The sequence below is a fragment of the Camelus ferus genome, chromosome 13 (assembly GCF_009834535.1).
Source record: "Camelus ferus isolate YT-003-E chromosome 13, BCGSAC_Cfer_1.0, whole genome shotgun sequence".
Classification (NCBI taxonomy): domain Eukaryota; kingdom Metazoa; phylum Chordata; class Mammalia; order Artiodactyla; family Camelidae; genus Camelus; species Camelus ferus.
The window spans coordinates 48,570,318-48,580,643 of record NC_045708.1 but is presented as its reverse complement, the minus strand read 5'-3'; positions in this window follow the sequence as shown (position 1 = coordinate 48,580,643).

The following is a 10,326-nucleotide window of genomic DNA, read 5'->3' as shown; positions in this document are numbered from 1 at the left end:
CTATTTGTCAGCAGCTCCCCTTCTCCTCTTTCTGATCAAAGCATTTCCTTTTGGCTGAGGAACAGCTTCTCCTGGACTCCAGGCACATGGATCTCGTTGGGGCTGTCAGTTACAGCATCCAGGCTTCAGAGGCTACACAACACGTGGTCCAAGTTGGATCTATCATAGAATCTTATTCGTCATTGGTCCATGGGACAAGAGCATGACTAGAGGAAGGCCATTCAAACATGAGCTAGGATGGAGTCCAGAAGGTGGAGTCCCCTTTGGGGTAATAAAGAGCTTTTTTCCCTCACAGTGGTGAATCTGTGTGGTTGCAAGCTGCCACTGCCAGCAGTCAGGTTCTCCGTAATACGGATGAATACAGTCTGCCGTAAAAAATAGAATTTGAATTTCAGGCCGCACAAGCAGGTGTTGAGAAAGTGTGCCTTAATTTTTTTTATGCCAGGAAACTTAATTTCTTCAGTGAGATCTTGTTTTACCAACAATAGAAGCTAAACCTCAATAAATTCCTGTTCCTATTTCTTTTCCTTAAGTTTACTTCTAATTTCTAAGCAGGAACCAATGGGCAGGAAAAGAAAAGCAGGGCCCAGGATAAACAAAGGTTCTGATCCTTGCTCATCTGTTGAATTTGGCATCTAACTCTTCGTCCTGTCTGTTTTTCAGGTGTTGATCTACATGGGTCCATGCCAAAGGTTACTTTAGAATCAATGACTTTCCTCACTTGCCCCTAACACCTTTCTGAAGCTCTCCAAACACCGCTCTAGGCTCTAGGCACCTTGGTGAGGCTTTACAAGGTCCAGACCCACAACTACGCTACTCTCAGGAATTATTCTAAGGCTCCTACACCTTGAGTCAAGTTGGAACTCTATGAGGCTGCTTTAGATTTGACTGCCTTCATCACACAGTCATTCCTATGTACTGTCCCACGCTGCCCGAAGTTGCCAAAAGCCCTAAGGTTTTCTCTCCACCCCTAGTTCTATCTAGGTTAAAGGGCAATGACTCCTTCTACTCCGTGACTCTCTTGGCTCTTGGATTTCCACCAGATTCACTGTGAGTGTCTGTTGCTGCTCCCCTATAGGGTTCAGTCCCGGATATAAACTTCATAGGGTGCTTCAAAATTTTTGTTTCAGTTGTAGATTGTCTGTACTTGATGTGATGAAACATACTCAATTTAAAACAATGAACACAAATGGCCACTGTGTGCAGCTTTGTGATGGAGTCACCTACTGGGTGCAGAGCCTCCTTCTCAATGACGCTCCTTGCTTCCTTCTTGACATTCTTCTTTTCCCCCTAACTTGGGATACCTCTCTTAATATTCAGAGCTTGAAATGGCTCCTGGTTAGAGTTTTTGAGGCTCAAAATACAGTCTGCTATGACATCTTCTTCTGTGTCAATGGACACAAAAATGCTCATGAATGGAAGAGGGTTATGAGGTAAATAAATGAAAGTGCTGGGGAAAAGACACAGCAGGTAACATATCGAATTATTCCACATGAAGGAAACTTGAGTCCTGATGGTACCTAACTCCTGGCCGTAGGTTCTGGGTCCCTCCACAAATGTCTGCTCCTGCCTTCTAGAAGCTTCATTGATCAACTTTAATTCTGCAAGCTACCTCAGGTCTTTTCTTAAGTCCCTCTTTTTATTTAAGTTACTTCAATCTTAATTAGCTAACTCAACCTAATAATAACTCAGCCCAAAGGGGGAATTTTTATTTCTGGAATCAGGTAGAACTGAACAGTCAAAAAACAGGAAGAGCAGACATAACAGCTAATCTTCAAGAACTCTGAAAACCACCAGTAACCTTCTCTGTCTCTTATCTCTGCTTCTCAACATGAGTGAGCGTCCTTCCCTCGTACTGACTAATTGGCTCCACACAGTAGGAAACATACTGACTGACCATTCCCAGGCTTTTCATCGATTGGTTTTCACCACCAGATAGAGGAGAAAATATATCAAGGTTTAAAGTTTCTATTAAGTTGTTTCAGTAGTAGAAATGCAAAGAGAAATAGTTCTTGAGTTGACCAATTCTTCTTTCATGCTATATGGACAGCAGTTCACGTTTGGATTGTAACCTCTGTATGGCAAGGCTATTTAATCCTTCTAGAGCTCCCTTTTCAAAGTACATAAAAGAAAGAATGAATTTTAAAAGATTGCTTTGTGCCTTTTCTGATGCTAAATGAAGAAAAGAGAAAGTAAGGAAAATAAAAACAAAAGAATGTTTTTAAACAAATGAAAACAAACAAGAAAACCCAATCCCGTGTTAATGCCTTTGCAGTCAAAACCAAATGTGATATTGTTGCCAGAGAATAGCTTCCTGCCTTGAGCAGGAGAGAATTCAAGAGCAAGGTATAGAGTGAAGGCAAGTTTATTTAGAGAGAGAGATACATACTCCATAGACAGAGTGTGGTTTGTCTCACTCAGAAAGGAGATACGCACTCCGTAAGCAGAATGTAGGCCATCTCAAAAGACAAGAGGTAGAGAGAGGCTGAAAGGTGTGGACTGTTTAGTTTAAAGTAAAAGTAGATTCACACTCTATAGACAGAGCGCGGGCCATCTCAGAAGACGAGACAGACAGCGACCACAAGGTGCGAGGTTGTTTTTATAGGCTCGGGAATTTCAAATGCTAATGAGTAGGAGGATTATTCCAGCTATTCTGGGGAAGGGGCAGGGATTTCTAGGAATTGGGCCCTACCCACTTTTTGACCTTTTATATAAGTCAGCCTAGGAACCGTCATGGCACCTGTGGGTGTGCCGTGAGGTTCAAGGTCTACTGGAAGTCAAATCTTTTGCCATCTTGGTTCCAACCAGTTTGTCCTGTCCTCAGATGCTGTGTCATTCCTTCAATGGTTGTGCTCCTTCCCTCCTGTCTCAGTATAATGCAACAAAGAAGGGTATCACGTTCTCCACATAGAATAATTGTAAAGTCAAGGAGACTGAACTGTGGTAAATATATACCCTATGTTCCTCTACCTTACCCAAGTGTAGGGCACTTCAAAGATTTTGTTTCAATTGTAAATTGGTTGTACTTGACATTATGAAACACATTCCATTTAAAACACCAATAAACACAAATGTCCAATGTATGTTGCTTAGTGATGGAGTCATCTATAAGTGAGCCTTTGTAATAATGTCTAATAAAAAAAAAAAAACTTGGAACAGTGCAAATACAAGTGTTTCTGGATCTGTGAATATGGAAGTTGTAAATCACTGTCACCAAAACTTCACAATTCATGGAAGAAGAGCCCTCTCAACTTCTTGCCAAAACTTCCAGATGCACTCATATCTTCTTCCATATCCCTTCCCCCATCAGATCTCCAGAGACATGCAATCCTGAAAGAGGCAGAAAATAAGCACTTTAATTTTTTAAACGCCTTCGGTTTTCCCCTGATACCATTTCCCTCTTTAACAGGAGTGGGACAATCAGTTACCCAAACATCTGAATCCCAGTAACCTGAGCGCCTGCCACAACTTTCACATTGGCAACTTTCACTAGATTTGTAAGATTCTTGTGGTTAAATTAATTACAGCTGAATTCCCTGAATATTTCAAATACTCATTTAGATCAATGGTTCCCAGACTCTGGATTTCAAAAGTGAAATTTCAAAAGTGTGTGGTGAACCAGCATAAGTTTGCCAACTCTCTCTTCTGCCAAGTAAGGATTTATGGAAAATTATGTTCTCTACTATCCTGATGCTTTCACAAAATAAAGGGCATTTTTAAGGCCAAAGAAGTAAGCAGGACATTATCTCTAGTTTTTTTTAAAAAGGGGGAGGTAGTTATCATTTCCAAGTACAAAGAGTGGACAATTGCACACGGATTGTTTGTGTCATAATCCTGACAGGAAACAGATGGCATCTTCTAAGGGTTAAACTAAAAATGTTTCAGTGAAGAGACTATTTATAGAGGTGCAGGCAAATTTTTTAAAAATCCAACAAAGGATGGTGAGTTACCCTGAGACTAGTCACAGTAGAAAGCCATTACTTCCCCGGGGCCTGAAGAGGTAAGGAAAGGGAATGGTGTTTCCAGAGCCAAGTGAGAGCTGGAGGACACAGGAACTGGACCTGGGACAAACACAGCTACTGCCAGAACCATGACGAGGAAGGGAAAAAAGTTGGGCTAAAAATACCCCATCCATCTCTTCATCCTGCCTGAACCCAATTGGAAATCAGAGAGTAAGGGGCCCTGAGGGTTGTAATCCACAGAGTTAGCCTCAGGGAGCACAGAACAGGTCATAAAAGGGTGGAAAACAGATCCAGGGTCGGAGTCCACTAGAATGTGTTGATCATAGCCTGGTGAGGTGGCCTGGGACCAGACAGAGGAAAGAGTATGCCTGCAAATATCCTTTTTCATTTCAGTTGCAGAAATTTACAAGAGAAGTTTTATTTTAAGATATAATATTGTTTGTAATTAAATGCTTGACACAGTTGTCAATTAGTGGCTCAGTAGTCAACAGTGTAACATCAAGTGGTGCTCAAATGGGCAGCTTGTTCCAGGACTTTATTTTTACCACATTCATTATTAAAAATTCCACTTCACGTAGGTATAAAATAGAAGCAACCTTCAACACTTTTATTTAGTTTGGAACATTCTGAGCGAATTGAGGAATGCCAAAATATGACAGCCTCCATGCCTCAGCGACTTTTACCCCAGAGATTCCCAAACTTTGCTGCACATTGTTACCACCTGGGATCGTCAAAAAAAAAAAAAAAGTACTGATGCCTAGCTCGGGGCCAAGATGTTCTGATTTAATGCTGCAGAGTGAAACCTGGAGTAGGAATTTTGAATTCACTTTCTATTTTAGTTTTAGATTTAAAGAAAAGTTGTAGAGATGGTAGAGTTCCCACATACCTTGTACTCAGTCTCCCCTATTATTAACATCTTACATTAGTATGATCATCAGTCACAATCAATGAGGAAATATTAATACACATTTTTTTTCACAGTAGAACTTTTAATTCAGGGTGTATCATGAACCATTGTTTCATCTACAAACACTGCACAGCTTTAAGAATTTTCTGAAACCCAACTATTCTCACTATATGTGATAAGTGCAAAGTCTGATTACAAGCATTCAAATCCTAGCACCTAACTGAATTGAGTGAATAGATGGTCCCAATTTTACACAATTTTTTTTTTTAATGGAGGTTCTTGGGATTGAGTCCAGGACCTCATGCATGCTAAGCAGGTGCTCTACCACTGAGCTATATCTACCCCCCGATACACAATTTTTAACTAAAGTTCATACTTTACTCATATTTCATTAGTCCTTAATGTATGCTCATTTTTTGTTCCAGTATTCCATTCAGGGTAGACATTATAATTAGTCACCACATCTCTGTATTCTTCTCTTGGCTCTGATAATTTCTCAAAATTTTCTTGTTTTTGATGGCCTTAGTATTGAGGAGTATTAATCAGGCATTTTGTACAATATCAGATCTGTCTAATGTTTTTGTCAAGCTTAGAGAATGGTTGTATGCTGGGGGGGGGGGACATCACAAGTAAAGTGCTATCCTCATCACATCATATCAAGAGTACACACCACCAATATGACTTCTCACTGTAGATGCTGATCACCTGGCTTACACAGTGTTGATCAGGAAGGAGTAGAGAGTAATGTTCTACCTCTCCAAGGACAGAGGATCTACACAGATTATTTGAGATTTTGCATGGGAGATTTGTCTATTCTCTTATGATTATTTACTTAATCATTTATTTATATTAGTATGGATATTTATTTTTTTCTGGATTGTAATCCAATGTTATTTACTTTATTGCTCAAATTGTTCCACCTTTGGCCATTTAGAACTCCTTTCACTGGCTCTTGTCTCCTTCATATGCCCCATCATTGTGGGTATTTTTTTTTTTTTAGCACTTCCATATTTTCTTTCTGGCACTATAAGATACTCCCAGCTCATCCTGTGTATTTCCCTGTAATCAGCCACTTTTCCAAGGATTCCTGGTTCCTCTTATTGGAGAGTAGTATTAGAAACAAATTTATCGGTGATAGATGTGATCTTGCTTCTATTTTGGCTGACAGAACACAATAATAATAAAATATATGTGCACATAGCTAATTCATACATATATACACACATATGTGTGTGTATATGTAAACATCTGTATCTGTGGTAAGGTAAGCATGAGTTCATACTGATGTCTCCAACTCTAATCCATATCCACGGGGATCATTCCTTCCTTCTCCCCTTGCTTAACTATAAGCTCCCATTTCAACAGTAAGAAACCTGGCTCCTACTATCTGACATCCATTTACTTAATTTTTTAGTTCCAGTATGCAAGTATAGTAGTTTCAGAATTGTCAACCCATTCCTTTATGGAAGATTTTATCAACTAGAATGTAGTGGTAACAAAAACATACATATGGGTCAATGGAACAGAACAGAGAGCCCAGAAATAAACCCACACACTTACAGGCAATTAATCAAAGGAGGCAAGAATATGCAATGGAGAAAAGACAGTCTCCTCAGCAAGTGGTGTTGGGAAAGCTGGACAGCTGCCTGTAAGTCAGTGAAGTTAGAACACTCCTTCACACCATACACAAAAATAAACTCAAAATGGCTTAAAGACTGAAACTTAAGACAAGACCCTACAAACCTCCTAGAAGGAAACATAGGCAAAACATTCTCTGACATACATCTCATCAATGGTCTCCTAGGGCAGTCTACCCAGACAGTAGAAATACAAGCAAAAATAAAGAAATGGGACCTAATTAAACTTACAAGCATTTGCACAGCAAAGGAAACTATAAACAAAACAAAAAGACAAACTACAGAATGGGAGAAAATATTTGCAAATGATGAGACTGACAGGGCTTAATTTCCAGAATATACAAACACCTCATAGAACTTAATAACAAAAAACCAAACAACTCCATCAGAAAATGGGTAGAAGACCTAAGCAAGCAATTCTCCAATGATGACATACAAATGGCCAATAGGCACATGAAAAAATGCTCAAGATTGCTAATTATCAGAGAAATGCAAATGAAAACTACAATGGGGTATCACCTCGCACTTGTCAGAATGGCCATCATTAAAAAGTCTACAAATGATAAATGCTGGAGAGGGTGTGGAGGAAAGGGAACCCTCCTACACTGTTGGTGGGAATGTAGTCTAGTGCAGCCACTGTGGAGAACAATATGAATATTTCCTTAAAAATACTAAAAGTAGAGTTACCATATGATCCAGCAATACCACTCCTGGGCATATATTCAGAGGGAACTCTAATTCAAAAAGAATTAGAATAGTTCATAGAAGCACTGGTTACAATAGCCAAGACACAGAAACAACCTAAACATCTATCAACAGATGACTGACTAAAGAATTTGTGGTACATATTTACAGTGGAATACTACTTAGCCATAAAAAAGAATAAAATAATGTTATTTGCAGCAACATGGATGGACCTGGAGATCATCATTCTACATAAGCCAGAAAGAAAAAGAAAAATACCATATGATATCACTTATATGTGGAATCTTAAAAAAAAAAAAAAGACACAAATGAACAGACTCACAGACATAGAAAACAAACTTACTGGTTACCGGGGCGGGAGGAAGAGGATGGGAAGGCATAAATTGGGAGTTCGAGATTTGCAGATACTAACTACTATATATAAAATGGATAAACAACAAGTTTATATTATATAGTGCAGGGAACTATATTCAATATCTTATAGTAACCTACAGTGAAAAAGAATATAAAAAGGAATATGTGTATGCATATGTATGACTGAAACATTGGGCTGTACATCAGAAATGACACAATATTGTAAATCGACTATATACTTCATAAAAAGAAAAAAAAAGAATAGAGTGCTTATGTACAGTTGCTTTTTTTTACTCCACTCATTTCTAAAGCTATTTAGATCAGCCAACTTCTCCCCTAATCCTTACAGTGAGGTTTTATCCATATATTTGTAACAAAAATTATTTTGTCATGTTCTGCATTTCACCCTGAGATCCTGCAACCTCCTACATAATTTTTTTTTCATTTGCATACATTAAGGCTCATTCTTTGTGCTTTAGAGTTCTATGGGTTTTGATAAATGTGTGATGTCAGGTACCCACAATTACAGTATCATACAGAATGGTTTCACCAGCATTATTCTCTTACTTCACCTATTCAACCTTCCTTTCTCTCCAAACTCCAATAATGACTGATCTATTTATTGTCTATTTAGTTTTGCATTTCCAGAGTGTAAATAAAGTCATGGAGTATGTAGCCCTTTCAAACTAGCTTCTTTCACCTAGAAATATGCATTTATCATTCATCAATAACTTGTGTGACTTGACAGCTCATTCTTTTTTATCACCAATAGTATTTTATTATATGTATGTACCACAGTTTGTTTATCCACTTACCCACTGAAGTACATCTTGGTTGTTTACAGATTTTGCTGATTGTAAGTAATCTGCTATACCCTTTGCAGGTTTTTGGGTGGACATAAAGTTTCAGATTCACTGAGTAAATCCCTAGGAATTGATTTCTTGATCATATGGTAAGACTGTATTTAGCTGTGTAAGAAACTTACCCTAATCCATCCTACACCTCATGTTGCAAATTTGGGGCTATTCAGAAAATTTATTAAATGAGACTCCGAATGTTTTTCAATTTAGCACAGCCCCTTCCAGAAAGGGAAGAATATTGTGAAAAGACAGCAGTTCTCTTCGGGAAATGAACTATGTTCTTGGATTGCAGTTGGTTTGCCATCTATTGCCCTCCCCCCATCTTTCCTAGCTTCTAAAAAGTTTCCTAGCTCCAATGTTTCACTATCATAAGCATTTAATAGCTTTCTTTTTCCCTCTGGTACCCGAAGGCATCAGGTGCATTTTGACATAGCAAAGGGAAGTACCCCTTTTGAACCATCAATGAAGTGCAGCTAGTCAATACATGTTGATTTTCCTTTTAAACTAGAATCACTTAGTGTTCCTCTGTCACACACTCACTGATGACCATTTAACCTTGAGACATACATGAATGAATCAGACAATTCTTTAATGTTACCGAAATGGCAATAAACCGTACCTCGATTCCTACTTGCAAGTTTATTGTATGAAAATAAAAATACACACTTTTAAAGAGGGCATTCTGTGCTTGACAAAATAGGACAGAAGCTATCCTTTGATGAGCTTTTAAAGAAATCCTAGATTTATTTATTTTTAACAGTAAAATACTAAAGTCAGTGCATACCTGCATATTTTGGGCATTTAAGCAAGTGATCAATGTCATTACAAGGTAACTGGCTGCCATCTTTTGAGAATCTAAACTAAACCCAAAACAGGAGAACCAGAGGATTCGGAAAGAAGAGCACAGAGACCAAATAATTGTCTTTCCTCCTTCTGTTTATATAATAAATACACTTACTGTTGCCATGGCAAAAGAGCCAGTCTGTTTTGCCCATTCCTCTGTTTCTAACCTTTATTATATCCAACACCAGAAAATGTCATATTTCACCAACATCCATCTTGGATCATTATGTTTACCCATGTACTCTGCATTTACTACTATTCCCACGGTCTTTTCCATAGTTAATATGTACTTAAGAGAACTAGTGATTTCAGGTGAGGGAGGTGGTTTCAGACAGAGTTAGAGGAATCAGGGAGCAAAGAACGAAAGGAAGGAGATGGGGGGAAATCCCTGGCAGTGTATTTAGCCAGGAGAGCATTCCTAATCTTGGAAAGCCCCTCAGATCCAAAAGGAAAAAAGAAAACTCTAAAAATGCCCTTTAAAGCAAATTCCACCTTGTTGCTAAGCTAAATCAACTTTGTAGAGTTCTATTAGGCTTTCTAAACACAGGTAACCATAATGATCGGGGTCATAATCTATTTTGTCATTATTGAGCTGACCTCATCAGCACATGAAGTCCAAATTAGGGGAATAATACCACTACTCTAAAATAGTCATGTAACACATAGAGTATGATGCCACATTTTGTGATGCCACATTTTGTCAGAGACAATAACACACTAATGTGTTTTCGAGAGATGGTGACCAATTTCTCAAAAAGTTCCCATTCCAATCCTGCCATGCAAGAGGGTAGTTAGATGTTTGTGAATAGGGTGTTTTTAGTTCAGAAAAGGGAAGACTGAGTTTGAAGAACTGTCCCTGAGAAGATAGTAAACTTAGGAAAATGCCACAATCTATAGGAAACAATCAGTAAGGGTGAGAAACGTGGTTTTATCCTCTTTATATGCCCTGAAGCGTGAGTGCATGAATAATCAGCTTAAATGTTCTTTCTTGTTCATTGCTTTCCACCAATCACGAGGGCAAAGGGATGAGGCAGCCTGCCTTTCCTGTCATAAATGTT